Genomic DNA, 16,717 nt, shown 5'->3' with positions numbered 1-16,717 from the left:
GACGGGGACCCATTCCAGGTGGCGGGGTTGTGAAAGCACCCTGTGGGCTTGTTCAAGTGCATAAAAGGGGGAGATGCCCTCATATGGCTGGGTCCAAACTGGAATGGCATGGGCAGCAAAAAAACGATGGATTAAACACAGATCTGTGAATGGGGGTGAGTGTTTGCATTTTCAGCACTCTGTCCATCATCCTTTTGTGTTGCTAATGTCGCCCTAAGTGGGAAGGGTATTCCCAGACGTGGGTCCAGTGCTTCCCATGCCACTGGATTCAAGCTAGCCTGGCTGATGAAGGGTGAAACCCCGAAACCGGTCCCAGTATGCTTGTTTCCAGTCCAGGGAAGACCTGGCCTGGCAGTTCGGGCTGGACTGTTCCCATGGGGAACAGGGTCAAGACTGATGTGCATATGGCTGGGTCCAAACTGGAATGGCATGGGCAGCAAAAAAACGATGGATTAAACCCAGATCTGTGAATGGGGGTGAGTGTTTGCATTGTCAGCACTCTGTCCATCATCCTTTTGTGTTGCTAATGTCGCCCTAAGTGGGAAGGGTATGCCCAGACGTGGGTCCCGTGCTTCCCATGCCACTGGATTCAAGCTAGCCTGGCTGATGAGGGGTGAAACCCCGAAACCGGTCCCAGGATGCTTGTTTCCAGTCCAGGGAAGACCTGGCCTGGCAGTTCGGGCTGGACTGTTCTCATGGGGAACAGGGTCAAGACTGATTTGCATATGGCTGGGTCCAAACTGGAATGGCAAGGGCAGCAAAAAAACGATGGATTAAACCCAGATCTGTGACTGGGGGTGAGTGTTTGCATTGTCAGCACTCCGTCCATCATCCTTTTGTGGCGATCTCAGTCTAGAGCCAGGCCGCCAAGAAGGCCTTCATATCAGGCCCAAGGCCCTCAATACGTTTTGCTAGGCCCACTCTTTTTCTTTGTGCCCTGTTCTCAGCATCCTCAGCACGTAATTCAAGCATCTTTACTCTGTTTTCCATGGCCGTTAGTCATCCTTGCATGGACGTCACCTCAGGGTTTAGGTTCTCCAGTGTGTGCTCAGTTGCACAGACCCTCTCCAATAGGCATTGATGATCGTCTCTCATGAGGCCAATGTCAGTGGCCATTGCGTTAATGTTGGCCTATAAAGCCTCCTGTGATGCAGCTATGGCTTGAAGGATAGTGTCCAATGTTGCTCCTGTATGGCCATCTTGGGCAGCACTCACTGGAGCTGTCTCCGCAGCCAGTATTGACAGGGGACCACCCCCCAGTGACCCACTTTCCTGTCCAGGGTCCTTTATAGGGTCGAGCCTGTGAGTACATGAGTTAGCGCATGCGTCTCGTTTCTGAGTCTCTGCTGTACTCAGTACAGAGCTTGGAGCCCACCTGTCACTTACCATTCGTTGGTTTGTGTGGCACTCTTCTTTGCAGCCTCGTCATTCCTCAAGGCATGCCTGGCATCACTTCCGTTTCTCTGTGTAGAGCAGGGATCAAGCACTAATTGATGCAACTTAATTAGTGTTTGTCCGTTGCTCCCGACGTGATCGAGGTACTATTTGTTGTTTTTAACTTCTAGTGCCCTACAAAGAGAAGGCTTGTGACTTAGCCTCAGCAGCAATGCCTCTCAGCTAGTCAATATAAGCTGTGTGGCAAGACCAGTGGGGGGGGGGGGGGGATCAACTGTCCCAGTCGCAGTATCAAGGTCGCACTGTGGGATCTCAGCACATTTAATTTTCCACAGTGGTTGCTAGGTAGGCTTGTTGTCACTGTGACAGAGGTTTGTTGACCTTCAGTTCATATATGGCTCTGGTAATCCCCTGTTACCAGGAGAAGCAGCTGTCAAAGGATAAATCATAGCCTTACTGTCCTCTAATCCTCAAACGACTCCACCTGGACCACACCAGTGCGACAAACACCAGAGCAGTTGGGGCCCTATGTCAAAGCCCGGATGGAAACCCCACTCACCTCAGGAGCATTATAGCTGCAAGGGGGGCGGGAGGTCTGAGCTAATGAACCCCACAACCCCCAATGGTTGTTCGAGGCTGGTGCTCCAGCTGGTGTCCGTTCACTCACCTGACCCCGTGCCACTCAACACCCCGCAGCCCATCTCTTGTCGGGCCCGCCACCTCCCGGGGCAGTTAGGATCTGGAGCACCATGGCTCAATTTGCAGTCCTCATCAAGCAGTCAAGCAATCAGGTAGCCGCCCGCCTGCATGGCTCAGTGCTCCAAAGTGCATTGCTGTGTCCGCCGGGTCCGCCAGCAAGCTACAGCTCAACGCGTGCCGCCATCTTGGACACGGCGCAGCCCGCTCGCGGAGCTGTCATACAAGGAGCTCTTCTCTGAACTCCAGCGGCACTGACAGCAGTGGTTCAGGTCACACAGCACTCGGTCAACTTCCTCTGGCATCGGCTAAGGTAGAGGGCAGTTTGGATGGCCAGGACGGCCTAGACAGTGGACCGCCGCTGGGGAGCCCCACCAACATGCGGCCTGCTTCTTCGGCATTTGACCACGCCCCCTCCAAATATTCCCATTCTTTTTGACTCCATAGACAAAGTGTGCTGCAGAATGTAGAACTGATTTCAGAGGAGTGAGATGTATCATGAGGGGACCAGTCAAGCAACAGTTGCAGTAATTAATTCTCAATAGCACCAAAGATTGCGTGAGAATTTTTAGACCTTTTTAAACAATAAAGCAGCACATTTCCCTGAGATGCGTAGTTGATAGCGCTCATTTCTGACATTGGTGTTTATCTGGGTCTATTCTTTTTATCTAGGATGACTCTCAGGGATTTGACACTGTCAACTATGATGTTTAGTGTGTCCATCCAGGATTGTACCTGCAGTGATGATTTTGAAATTAGGAGGAATTCGGTTTTGGAAGGGCTACATTTTAAGTGATGGGAATTCATCCATTCTTGAATGCCATTTAGTTTGTTGGCAAGGTGCACAATGTGGTTGGGAGAGAAGACCTTTAAGTATAGTTGAGTGTCATCTCCATATTGATGAAAGAACTTACACGATTTCTTCAGTAAGGCTCCAAGTGGCTTGATATACAGATTGAAAAGTGTCAGAGCTAGGGTTGATCACTGAGGGACCCCTTAATTTACGGCTGTTGGTGTAGAGCAACAGTCATTGATTTTTACCCTCTATAACCTTACCCAGAGGAATGATTTAAACCGTCGAAGTAACTATCCATCAATACCAATTCAATTTTTAAAGGTGTTGAAGAGTGTATTGAGATTTACTGTATCAAAGGCTTCCGGAGGAGTTGTTGCAGTCAAGTATTTGAACCACATCATCAATGCCCTGGAGCGGTGCTGCAGTCTTCACTGAAACCAGACTGGTATTCATCTAGGAGGTTGTTGGCTTTGACAAGTTGGTTGAGTTGATCTGATGCACATCTTTTGATGATTTTTGCTAGGAAAGGGAGGTTGGATACTGGGTAATAAAATATCTGAGTTCCTTCACATTTGCAGTGGGGTTTTTTGAGGAGTGGGGTAACGTGTCCAATCTTGGCACAGGAAATATTCCTTGACTGAGTGTGAGATTTATCAACTTAGTTCAGTAGAGGAGTGTGTGTGTGTGTGTGTAAAGATCCTTGGCAATGTTATTCGGATTCTGGTCCACAAAGTGGTTCGATTATTTGGTTTTCATTATGGTTTTCAGTAAATCTTTATCACTGATTATGTTGAAGAGTTGCCAGGTATTCTTGGATTTGCACATACTGTTCAGTTTGGGGCAGACATCAGGAGACAAAAGCGGTTTCATTTTGGAGTTGAAGACCAGTGCAAATTCTTCTGTTTTCTTGTTTGGGTCACCAAATTTGAAGCACGTGTAAGTGTGTCTTGTGTTTTTCTTACATGGCACATTCTTTCAAAGTCCCAAAGACAAAGGGGCCTGTTTATGAAGGTATGTTCTGTTGTAACCATAGGTTTACAACTGAATTTACTTTTTTTTTATGTGTACCATGATTTCGCAAAGTTTTTCTGGTAGACATAAGCAGATTTACGTGTTCAGAGATATCCACCATTAGTGCAGCTCTACAATTCACTCAATGGGTGGGAAGTTGCGATTTCCAGGCTTGGTGAGCCTTGAACGTTTGTGAATGCTCACAAACATGGACGTTTGTTGCCATTCACAAACTCCTCTCATTCCACCTTACCACCTGGTGCAGCTTTCCATGCTCATTCCGCTCTGTGTTCATAAACTCCACAAAATAGTTGATTTATACTCATGTGTAGATTGACTACTTTCTTTGTGAATCAGGCCCACTGATGATACTGCTTTCAATTGCCAAAAGAGAAATGTGAAAGACAGAGCTTCCATGGACCTCCAATTTACCAAAAACAGATTGTGTTTTTTCGGGAGTATGTCTTTGGGCCATGTGGGCCAATTATTTAATACCAAGGATCCTTGTAGTGTCCAAAAGGCCTGACATTGCAGCATGATCTTGCTCATCTGTACATTTGTTGAAATACCCCATTGAATTCATATGAAAGAACCTTCAGCAGGAAGGACGTGATCATATTAGTTAGCTGAAGATACATTGCTTGATTTTGAGACACTGCGAAATATGCAGTCATAGATAAAATTATCATGCATGAAGGCCAGTGTAGTTAACCCCGATGAGTGGCAGGATATAACAGAACTTCTTCTGCTTCTCTTTTCTTGCCACCTGCTGCTACGTGCAAAACAGAGTACATACCTTTAAATGAGTAATGAAACTGTGGTCATCACCAGCAGAAACCCAGGTGTGTGTAATAGTTTTGCACCTGTTAACAAAAAAGTCTTAATTACAAATGATTAATGTTTATGTATTTTTGCATAATGAATTTGATAGAAAATGAATAACGTAGAAAAATAATGTGCACATTTGAAATTTGTGACCTCGGACAATGGCCACCAGTATTCACGAAATGTTTCAAATGAGTGATTAATATATATAAAATATTGCAAATGTATTAGATTAATGTAGTAATATATCATATTAAGAGTTATAATATATGTTTGATGCTTAATAAATTGTAGGCCTTAACTTACAGAGTGTCTTGGCCTAGCATTGCAAGGCCTCATGCAGAAGCTGAATTTCTTAACGTTCAATGAAAAATGCTGACAAAATGAACTAACCGTGAACTGCTCATTGTTAAATAAAATGCTTAGTCAAAGCTCTCCATGAGAACTGACGAACAGGAGATGAAGCTACTAGAGTGTATCATTTTTTGTATATAACATGCATGAGATGTACTTTCCCAGGATGCAAACAATGAAGGCACTGACTGGAGAAGATGCAACATTTTTTATACCTGACGAGCCGGGTGATGAGAACATCGTAAGGCGGACCAATCAACGACATGTGAACTGTGAAATATTAGAATTCATAGATTTGTTATATGGACTCCATTGGGTCGGGTAATAAACATACGATTGATTGACCAATTGGAAATTGGGGGACAGTCTGGAAGACTTTGATATAACAACGTGACAGAGGGAAAAGAGTTCAGCATCTTACTGAAATTGATGCAATATTGGGCAGAGGTGATTCGAGACTCTCTGACTGAGAGCCTGATGTGATGCTGATTGACTGATGACTTGAGGACGAAGACTGACTCTGTTACTGATCCATGCCATGGATAGGTAGATATGGCAATGTGACTGAACTGTATTTTTTTGTGCCTTCCTTTCTAGGTACCAACTGGGGGATCTTAATGGTATTCTTTAGCTAGACGTTTTCTAAATTCTTATTCCTAAATTCTTTTGCATGAAGTCCCACATGCTGATGCTAATCTGGGTTAGTTGAGGGTTCCTTGCACGACAATTGACAGGTTACAGAGATGAGGTAGGTTGACAGACTGTTTTGCTGAACTTCATGCCTAAAACTGAACTATTACCTTTGATTCTCTTATTGACTTGTGCACATGCTTTAGAATGTACCTTGATGCAAACTTTGATCAGACTATGTTTCTGGTGTCTTCTAACTAATTAATGATGTTCCTATTTGAGTTAAATTAAGTTTGAATTAATCTCATGACTTAGTATTGTAACAGAAAGGGAAATAAAAATGACTAAACCGTATGTTGGGGTGTGGTTATTCATGGCTGAAAAGTCATGGTGTGATGTTGCTATTATTGATTAATGCTTATCTAATGGTTATTGACTTTTGTGCATTGATTACTGAGAACATTGGTCACATCATAGCTAGGATACTCCATGCGAATCAAAAGGTTCATTGACCTATACGTATCACCTTGTAAGTTTACATATTAAGGACCGACGCACTAACACACCTCATTTGGAAAATGTATAGTTGCTGTTATCTGATTCTCAGGCTTTTGTGCCTTAACATTAGACCGCTATTGTAGTTATAGAATATAAATAATTTCGGGAGGTGAAGGTCATAAACTGGTAGTAGGTCTACATTTGGGGTTTTCAGATGCAAGATGAGATGCTCCTTTAAGCAATTCTCTCTGGTGTTGACCTTTATATCCTCAAACCCCTCTGTTAAACTTGCACAGCATTATAATACAGTGTGTGCTCTGTTGGAAATGAGACAATTCCATAATCAAACATAGCCATCAACCGATGTTGGGCAATTTTGTTTCAACAAAAACATGCCTCGCTTATTCTCTGTTTAACCATGCGGCCTGAATAACAATTGATAATATTGGTCTTGTACCTAGTAACGTAGTTGGTATTCTGACATCCTCTTCTTACATCCCTTTTAACAGATTTTGTAAGATCAAACTCGGATCCTTAAGACTTACTGTTATTAGCATCCAACTTTTTTGTACAACACATTGCTTAAATGGGAATCCAGAGCTCATTTTTGAAGTGGATGGCATACTTTCTCAGTAGAATCTGCAGTCAGTGTTTTATCACCTTTGTAGTCATCTTGCAGGCCAATACTTCTTCTGGTTTGCAACCTCTTTAAAAAAACATTTCCAAAAGTAATTTCCAGCTCACAAATTGCAGTCTGTTTGATCCCAACATAGCTGCTTGATAAACTAAGTTCGAGCAATGAACTCCTCTATTTACTTGAGATAATATTTTTGGAAGCCCTAAGTCTCTTCCAGGGGCTATTTTCATATCTTCATTGTTTTAGAAACATGGCAACCAGTCTTCTCCTGAAACTGAAGAAGTACTGCCAGTTATCAAGCATGTACAAGAGTTTCAAGCACCAGTCCCTGGATTTCACGAAACTCTTTCCTCTGGCACTCTCGTCATATCAATGTTGACTTAGGAGACTACCATGTAGACGTAAGCAAAGCTGTTAATGCATGGCTGGTCAACCAAATGCTTAGGTTTCAGCCTTGATTTCTCATCCACTTTTCATAGTGGCATGAATTTTACTTTCGAATGGAAGAGAGCTAAATAGAATAAGCATTGCTGGAGCTCCTTTGTGCTTTAAAGTCTGAGCTACTTCCTGGTACCTTTGTGGATTTGGATAGGCTCATGCATTTTCGAATGTAAAATGCCAGGCACGTCTTCAGAATTCGGACTTCCTGCGCCTACCAGTACTTCAGTCACATGTTTTGTAGCACTTGACTACACAACAGAGTGGATTTCAAACCGTGGTTTGCATTTTTGGGGCTTTCATTTGATGTTATTCAGTTATAGCGAATGTATTGCTAGGAGACCGTTTTAATCGGAACACTAATATATAATTTAATGCAGTTTAGCATTATTCTGGAGAGAATAAGGATCACGCTTTAAAGGTCAGTGTTGAATTTACAGTTTACCATGTTGTGAATAAGTGTTTGAGGTCATAAAACGGCACCTTCCTGTTCTAAGTACATACTAACTGGCTAGGATTTTTTTAATTTAAGTTTGCATATTTTTGTTTCGAATGTTAACTGACTAGCATGTTAATGGAGCTGTTTCGCTTGGTAGCAGCGATTTCTTGGGATATTTTTACCAAGACAATTTTTAAAAGGCAAAAATATGAAACAGGCTTTCTCACCTCGTTTGCGTTCACAACCGCATTGCACTTACTTTGCAGGAAAAATGTAATTCTGGGAGTCTGAGTGGAAGGATGGGGATAATATGGTACACAATATATTGTACAATCACAATGTTACGCCACAGAGATTAGTTCCCATAATTAAGAGCCCATGTATACATTTTAGGGTAAGTTGGAGGGTATATACCTGACGATCTTCAAGTTTGTGTCATGTATAGAAGACTGGGGGTGGCCAGATACTGCTTCTTAATTACATGCTACTTCAGGTTATACGTAGGCAGTAAATCAATGACCCACCTGATGATAGTATAGGTCAGCTCAAGAAGCTAATCTGGCCTTCAGTGGTATAGGATACAGACATCACACACTCCGTAGAAGTGAAGGGGTATCCATGTACCTCCTGTCTCACTCTAAAATACACGGTCAGGGGGAAACACAAGATAAAACTGTCAGTTTCAGGGAAGGTTAAAAATCCTTAATGAATGAGAAGTATAGTTAAACATTGATGCTTCTGCCATTTCAGAGTCTTTAGGCTATTTTCCACCAGACCAAAATTATTCATAACTAATTAGAGAACAATTTGTTAAACGGTAGTAACCTGGTGAGCTATATGTCTTTTCAGTCCTCTTGTGGCTATTGATGTCGTATTCTGTGGTCGAGAAGTATTGGTGTACTATTTATTTTTACATTTTTTTAGAGTTGCTTTTCTAATTATAACTTCATACTCTATATAGAGGAATATATTTTATCAATTTAACAGTTTCCTCCACAAAAATATCTTATATTATCTTGTAACAAGTTTTGATAGTTTTAAAGATTAAACAAAATACTTTTTCATTTTGTTTTGCAAAATCATAGTCGTTGGTTAGCTACTGAGAGTATTTGTATTCTTGTTTCTGCTCTTGAAGCATGTTTCACAAACGTTATTGTTTTTTACAGATATTTTGTTAGTGGCATTGTTAATCTGACAGCCTGCTTGATGTTATACATCTGATTTAAAAATGCATACTTAAGGACATCCCCAGCCTTCTTCATGTGTCTGGTTACTTGACATAATTTAGAAGGACCTATAACAGCCTTCAATGAAGGTATGAGTAGCACCATTACTCTCTTTCACTTCAGGAAGTAACTAAAGGTACAGCTTAGTAAAAACTACCTTACCAGCAAGACATAACGAATTGTTAATTTCTAGATTTAGGCATTTTTCAAAGAACAACCCCTCAATTAGTATCATGCTGAAGTTTTACCCATTCCTGCCAAATAAAGTGTTCCATTGCTTTATAGCTCGGTTTGCACAATTAAAGCATCCTGCTTATATATCGCATACGTAAATAAAGAGATATAGGCCCATATTTATACTTTCTGGCACAAACCGGCGCTAGCCCAGATTTGCGTCAAAAAGTTTAACGCGGGCTACCACCATTCCAATGCACCAGCCTTGTGCCTTATTTATGGAATGACGGTAGCCAGCGCTGCGGCCTGGTTAGCGTCAAAATAAATGACGGTAACCGGCAGCGAAGGGAAGACTTGGGGTTGTGCACCAAAGAATGGTGCACGTCAGGTTAGAGTCAAAAATATTGGCTCTAACCTGACTAGCGTCATTTTTTGATGCACATCCCCCATGGAAATGACTCCTGTCTTAGCAAAGACAGGAGTCATGCCCCCCTGCCCAATGGCCATTCCCGGGAGACTTCTGTACCCTGGGCATGGCCATTGGGCACAGTGTCATGTAGGGGGGCCCAAGTTAGGCCCCCCTATGCCACTTCTTTGTAAATAAAATGATACTTACCTCTACTTACTTCTACTTACCGTAGATTGTACCCCCCATCCATAGGTGTCCTCCAGGGGTGGGCGAGGGTGGCAGGGGGTGTCCCTGGGGGCAGAGAAGGGCACATGTGGACTGCTTCCATGGTCGGAGACCATGGAAATGAGCCCACAGGTCCCTTAACGCCTGCCCTGACCCAGGCGTTAAAAAAATGACTCTAAACCGGTTTAGAATAATTTTTTAAGGCCCTCCCGTGCGTCATTTTTGCACGGGAGTATAAATAAGGCGCAAAGGCCTTAGAGTCATTTTTTGCCCTGGAAAGCCTACCTTGCATCTCATTAACGCAAGGTAGGTTTTCACTGTAAAAACATGACTCAAACTCCATAAATTTAGCACTAGACGGGTCTAGCGCCAAAGTATAAATATTGAGTTAGGTTTGCACCGGATTTGCGTAAAAACAAATGATGCAAATTCGGCGCAAACAGAGTATAAATATGCCCCATAGTGTGCTAGTTCTGTACATCACTTAAAGAATCAAAGAGTTCCACCAAAACCATATTGCTTGTTGTTAATTATCCCAGACATTTGCCAGTGACTTTTCAAGCAGACTCTGAAGACGACGCAGATACTGATGTAGATGGTAGAGTAGGAGCATTTCAAAGAAAAAGATCTCAGTGGCCTTTTTCATAACACATATTAACATTTTGTAGATACATGTTGATTCATTATGAATAGTTGGTCGTTAAATCCTGATTTCTTTATTCCCTGCATAATGTAGTCTAAGATGTCCACACATGCTAATATATGAGATGCGCACGCTATTTTCCAGAATACTTACAAGCTGTTACCAGTTAGGTAGGTTCGACAAGGCATTTCCTACATCGCTCAGGCTAGATCATTAATTTGACTGGCAGGACATCATTGACTAGTGAGTTAATGAACCTCCAGTCGATTCCATTGACAAGACAGTTTAATCTTTAAAAACCCTTCATTGCAAGTCACTTTCAGGTGTGAAATCAGACAGATATATAACCCACACTAGCATTCTTTTATTTTGTTTGATTGGGTGGGTCGCTATTCAGCTTTGCACAGGACTATGAAGATGCTGCTGAACCTCTTGGTGTGCTGCAGAGGACATTTCAGTTAGTCTTGGGCATTAGATTTTGCACACTCTAGTTTACTGTTTTCTGTTGCACTAACTGTGTCACTGTACGTCATCAGCTCTTTTGAAGGGATTAGAAGTAGCTTCTTCTCACGCTATTCTTTAGATTAAGATTACATTTGCAGCAGTAATGTTTTATTGTGGAAAAAGAAAAATCACAGATGTGCACAGTTTATTTTCTCCTTATAAAAACTGTCATGAGGAAGTTTCCAAATTATATACCAAGTAGGAGGTTGTAAATATTTTTTTTTTTTGTTATGTGACATGCAATTAAATTACCATCATCCCAGCTAGATGGCATGGTCCACCCCTGCTCAGGCACTTTTCTGTGCTCTGTATATAATGGCTGTCAAGAACCATCTTTTTATAGAATTTTAAAGTATAGATTTTACACTCTTGCAAAAGCCAGACCATATATTAAAAGATTTGGTTAGAATAACCAAAAGCCTATCCATATAATTTGGAATACATTCCCGATTTCCATGTCAGGTGGTCCCACCATATATTCACCACCAACGTTGTAAAGGTTGTGTATCTTGGCTACTGCAAAGCCCAAAAATGTTGCCGCCATAGTGTAGGGTTCAACTCCCCTTTTAGTAAGGTTGTGAGAGGGTGAAGTGATTCATGACTTCCTGACGCTCTTCTTTTTAAAACTGGTGTTCCTAATGCGTACATATAGAATGCTGTAATTCTCAATAACATCTGAAAACTACTTTCTGATCCATTGCAAACATGTTGCAGTGTGCCAGTTAGTCATCTAATACCAATAAACAGTGTTGCAGTTCTCAACATCAATAATTTAGCGATGCCTAGAGAATAATAGTATTTAAAGGTTGCACTGTGTGTAGATAACTCTTCCTAGCAGCATCCAAAGATGCAACCTATACTTCTTAAATGTTTGCTTAAAACCAGATTTCATATTGTTTTCCTACAAAAGCCCTTCTTTGGGGGAAGGGTGAGGGGTGTTTAACAGATAACATCTCTAACTTATATCAAAGATGCCAGTCTTACAACGTTAAATTATGATCCCCTGGTTGGAACAGACTCATTTCTTTTCAAACTATCATTCTTTTTATTTTATCACAGAAGACTTCATTGTGGCAGAGATAGTAATTCACCTTATACGCCTGATGTAAGGTTTCATTGGTTTAGTTTTTAGAGAATTTATAAGACTGTGTAAAACATTATAGATAATAATGATGCTAAGCAAATGATGGTCGAAGTACATGACAGATCCTTTTTTTGTTAAAAGTAATCAAAATGTAAGTGTTAAAAAGTAATCTGAAAGGGGCACTTGTATGCTTTATTGCTTGGTTACTTTCATATTCTTTAGTTTCATACTTTGGCCCTAGACAATTCATTTTTTTTCAAGTAAGAATGTTTGAATGTACAGCTTCCAGTTTACCATACAAATAAAGTAAACCTGTGGCCTACCAAATGGGCAATGGATGTCTAAGACATATAGATGGGAATGTGCTCCCAGCCTGACTTGCACGAGATAGACTGTCTTTATAGATTGCGGTATGCTTTAGAGCACCTACCGGAACTGTTTAGCAAATTGTTATTTGAAGTTGAACTTTGTATGAACTTTATTTAGATATTTTATCATCTACTTGAAGATGCTTGGTCAATGTTGGTAATGCAGTGACCAATTTGTGAACATTGGCGTGCTGTTGATGACATCATAATAGTAGACAACCCTTCTGTATATTGTTAATGAGCCACGCATAGTGGCTGTTTAGCAGTTCAGAGAAGATAAGTACACGATTGAGATATCATTGGTAAACCCTAACCCACATAATGGCAGACTTTTATAGGGTAAGAAAAAATTGCTTTGAGTATCTTCAGATCAAAGTTATTAAAAGCCTAGTTTCTTTCCTTTTGATTCCTACATTTCATGTATTCCAGTCTTGTAGTTTTGTTACTATGTGCACCGAAGATTGCTCTCCACTCCTCACTTCAAGAAATGAAATGCACACTACACAGATCCTTTTCCAGCAATACCCCTAGACTGTGGAACCTCCTTCTCTCCACAGTAAGAATGTCCCTTTTTCCAAAGCTTGAAATCCCCCTTCAGAATCTTATGTTTAAAATGAATGTGCCTTGGCAGCCTGAATCACATATTCTAGCTACCCTTATGAGGTTGAAGTATTTTAATGAAACAACAAAATGAAACACTATACACAGTAATGAGGTCCAGCTACAGGCTTCTTTTAAGTGGTCCTAGCTTTTCTACAATCTCACACCAGCTACAGTGCTGCTGTTCCCAAGCCATAATTAAGTTTTGTCTGTGTTTTTGTTGCCCCATTTTACTAGTGTGAGTGCCCTATAGGAATCTAAGAATCAATGACACCAGGGTTGCGATGGGTTGGGGGTCTTTTGGGGGAAATTTGCCCCTGTAGATTTACTTTGGGGAAGTTAATTCCAATACCCACAATTATACTGTGTATGCTGTTATTGTTGCCCGTTCATATATCCAATCATTAACCACAAGTAGGTGTGCTGCTCTGTAGCATGATACTGGGTCCGCCATACTCAGTTTACCTTAGTATGTGTAGTTGCATCATTTGATGATGGCAACTCTTGGGCACTCTCTGCCAGATGAACATTCTTAGATGTTGGATTAGCTTTTTAAGAATTGAGCTTTGTAGATGAAATAGTAGCTCTCAAGTGTATACATGGGTTCATTATCCTTTTGACTTAGGTAATGGAACACCTCAACTTCCTACTCCACACAGATGGAAAAAGCACATCAGAGGCTCCCTTGCCTACAGTCCACCAGGCCCAAGCCCCAGCTTCTGCAACGTCATTCCAGATCATGTTGTCCTGCAAGCAATCGACTCCAAGTACTACATATTCCTAGGGGACCTCAACTTCCACTTCAATTACCCCAGCGACCCCAACTTCACCGACCTCCTGGAAAGCTTGAGCAACATCGACCTCAAGCAGCTTGTCATCGATCCTACCTGCATCACAGGACACATGCTCACCCTCATATTCACCTCCAGCAACAGACTCAGGTACATCCACACCACACAACTCACCTGGTCCTACCACCACAGCATACACTTTACCTTCGCCGGACCCACATACCTAGGCACCGTCCTCCCCCAGATCCATGCAAAGAAACTGGAAAAAGGTATCAGAAGACCAGTGGAATGACACTCTCTTCTCCCACCTACCATATTCTATGTATGACCTTGAGCAAGCAGCAAAGAGCTTCTCCCAGGGGCTCACAGAATGCGCATATGCGATCGCCCCGCTAAGACAGCCAAGGTCAAAGAAGAAAGCAAAAAGAACTTCCCCAACGCAAAATGCAACTGCCGACAACTTGAAAGGAAGCTCTTCAGCAAAAAAAACAGAAGACCACACCGCCTTCAGGACCACCCTCAACCAGTACCACAGCCTCCTGGAAGAAACCAAGAAGACCGCACTAGCAGACCACATCAAAGCCAGCACAAACCACAGCAAAGAAATCTTTGTCATCGTGAAGGAGCTCAGCAATCCTGCAGCCATCACTCCCTCCCAGGAACTGTGCGACTTCTTCCATGACAAGACCTCGGCTATCTAGGAAAACTTTGAATGCCAACCCTCTGCTGCAGACAGCATCACCAGCTCACATGCACAAACACGAACAACTTCTCACCCACTAGGAGCTCCTCACCATGCAAGACACTATCTCCATCATGAACTCTGTACACTCTATAGCACCCATGGACCCTTGTCCCCGCCATGACTTCACCCTCTGAAGCAAGACTATCAATGACGAGCTCAGGAAGGTCCTGAATACCTACATCACCGCGGCCTCCTTCCCATAGGTCTAATTATGAGTGCCCCAAACCATCAACCAGTAAGTCCTCTCCCTGGAATTAATGTTACGGGAGGGACCCTTAACACTGGAGGTGCGCAATTAGTGGGTATCCTGAGGGGAATCCTAGTGTTCCATTGAGAAATTACTTTGTGAAGTAGTAATTCCCGGTCTAATTCACCCAGTAATTTACCATTCTTTTCCACATTTTCCAACAGTATTTTCAGCTGTTTGAACAGCTGAAGGTTCCTTGGGAAACAGTTCCGGTCTGTGGTGTTTCACTGGGCTTCATAATTCCAATGGGCCCTGCTACAGAACCATCATTACCAGGCTATTCATAATGAAGACTTTGGTAGAAAATATGCAGTCTGCTGACTATGAGTTTGCTTTCTGCTATACAGGTACTACATATATACATATGTATAGGATGAAATTCAGACTGATCCATGTTGCTGTTATTCTGACTGATACTTGCATTTCTTTGTATACATAACGAGTGCGTGGCTACAAGCCCTAGAATACAAAGTGGAACACAGAAATACCGGAGGATTCTTTTTGACTTTAGACCCGATTTTGGCATTTTCTTTTAGAGAAGCTATCTGCAAAACGTTGAGCCGGAATACTCTGTGGGGTGCTTAGGAAGTGGCAGGCTGTGCCACATCACTTGACCTGGAGCTTTCTCAATCACGTTTCAAGCATCTATGGAAAACACCGCTCTTTTGGCAGCGTCCTCGACAAATGTGCTTTGCAAAAATAAAACTATCATTACAAATGTTAGTGCTATTCTTCTTGCAAATGTAGTGCCCATAAAGCACTATCTGATGCATTCACATCCACAACTGAAGCAAGTCATCAAATCAATACAGTTAAATACTGTGAAGCACTAAACTCCACACGGGAGAGTGGTTACGTTTTCAAATCATGAAGGGTTACTGAAAGTTAGAAATCCGTTACAAATATAATTCACGTATCAGTACATGAATGCATTGGTAAAATATGAAGATCAAATAAAAGTCATATAATTCAGAGGATGAATGATTACAAAGTTGCCTCAAAAGGAAAATGGAAAAGAAAATTCAGTTCTCCCATACAGAGAATACTCTATTCCGCTCTATGCTGTCTTGAAAGTGGAAAAAGACAAAAGTTCTGACATCTCATCTAAATTTTAAAGCTTCTCTGAAAGCACTTCAAACTTAACAGTTCTCTGCAATAAAACAAGGTACATTGGACCAACCTGTACTCTTCATGTGTACTGTTGCAATTGATTGGGCATTCTACAGTTACCACATAAAGGGAAACATTACAAATGCGTAAGAAAGCAGACACATCACGTTGGTTAATTTATGCTTTGGCTTCTCCTTGAAATAGTCACTCACATTTATGAAACAAAAAGGCAACCAGAAGTTAGACATTTAAAATGCAGGCCTACATTAGCGACGGTCAATCAAAACATGAATAATACACAATCAATACATGTGTTTGTTTGCATGTTAATGTCAATAAAATACAAAACGCTTAAAATGGAAAAAAACCTTTCACAGACGTTCAAATATTTTATACGTTAATGCAAGAAAACAAAAATTGACAATGGGCATTAATTTTTTCAGTTACAAAGTTTCAGAACTTAGCCTTCAAGATGCCCACAAACTGACCATCAAGTGATTTTTTTCAAAATATGTTTATTATTGTAAATTTAAATAAACTAGTAAATCACACTGTTATAGCTAGCATACAATTCATCAAACATTTAAAATTGTGAGACATGTCACAGTTTGTTACGTTGCAAAACCATTTGTTGTTATACTGTTGATGGGGGTAGGCAGTTTATTGAAGACCATTGTTTTAGAGAGTCTTTCATTAATGCGTAATGATGAAATGAGATCTCTTTGTCAGATTTAAACATCTGTTTCTTATTGATGATTTCTCACGTATTTTATCAGAAACTATTGTTTGTTTTTATCTAGATATGTAAATATAAGTGAAATTCCCAGTACAGCTGAAATATATTTAAATTATTTTGTAATGGAAGAAAACAA

The 16,717-nt window shown here is 41.3% G+C and overlaps 1 protein-coding gene across 6 annotated transcripts in view; it reads left to right on the top strand.

Annotated features, from left to right (window-relative positions):
• Positions 1-16,717, top strand: part of PLEKHA7 (pleckstrin homology domain containing A7) — a 1,012,616-nt gene that overhangs the window by 838,661 nt on the left and 157,238 nt on the right. The window lies entirely within an intron of this gene.

The sequence above is a fragment of the Pleurodeles waltl genome, chromosome 3_1, assembly GCF_031143425.1.
Source record: "Pleurodeles waltl isolate 20211129_DDA chromosome 3_1, aPleWal1.hap1.20221129, whole genome shotgun sequence".
Taxonomy (NCBI): Eukaryota; Metazoa; Chordata; class Amphibia; order Caudata; family Salamandridae; genus Pleurodeles; species Pleurodeles waltl.
This window is presented reverse-complemented; position numbering and strand designations above follow the sequence as displayed.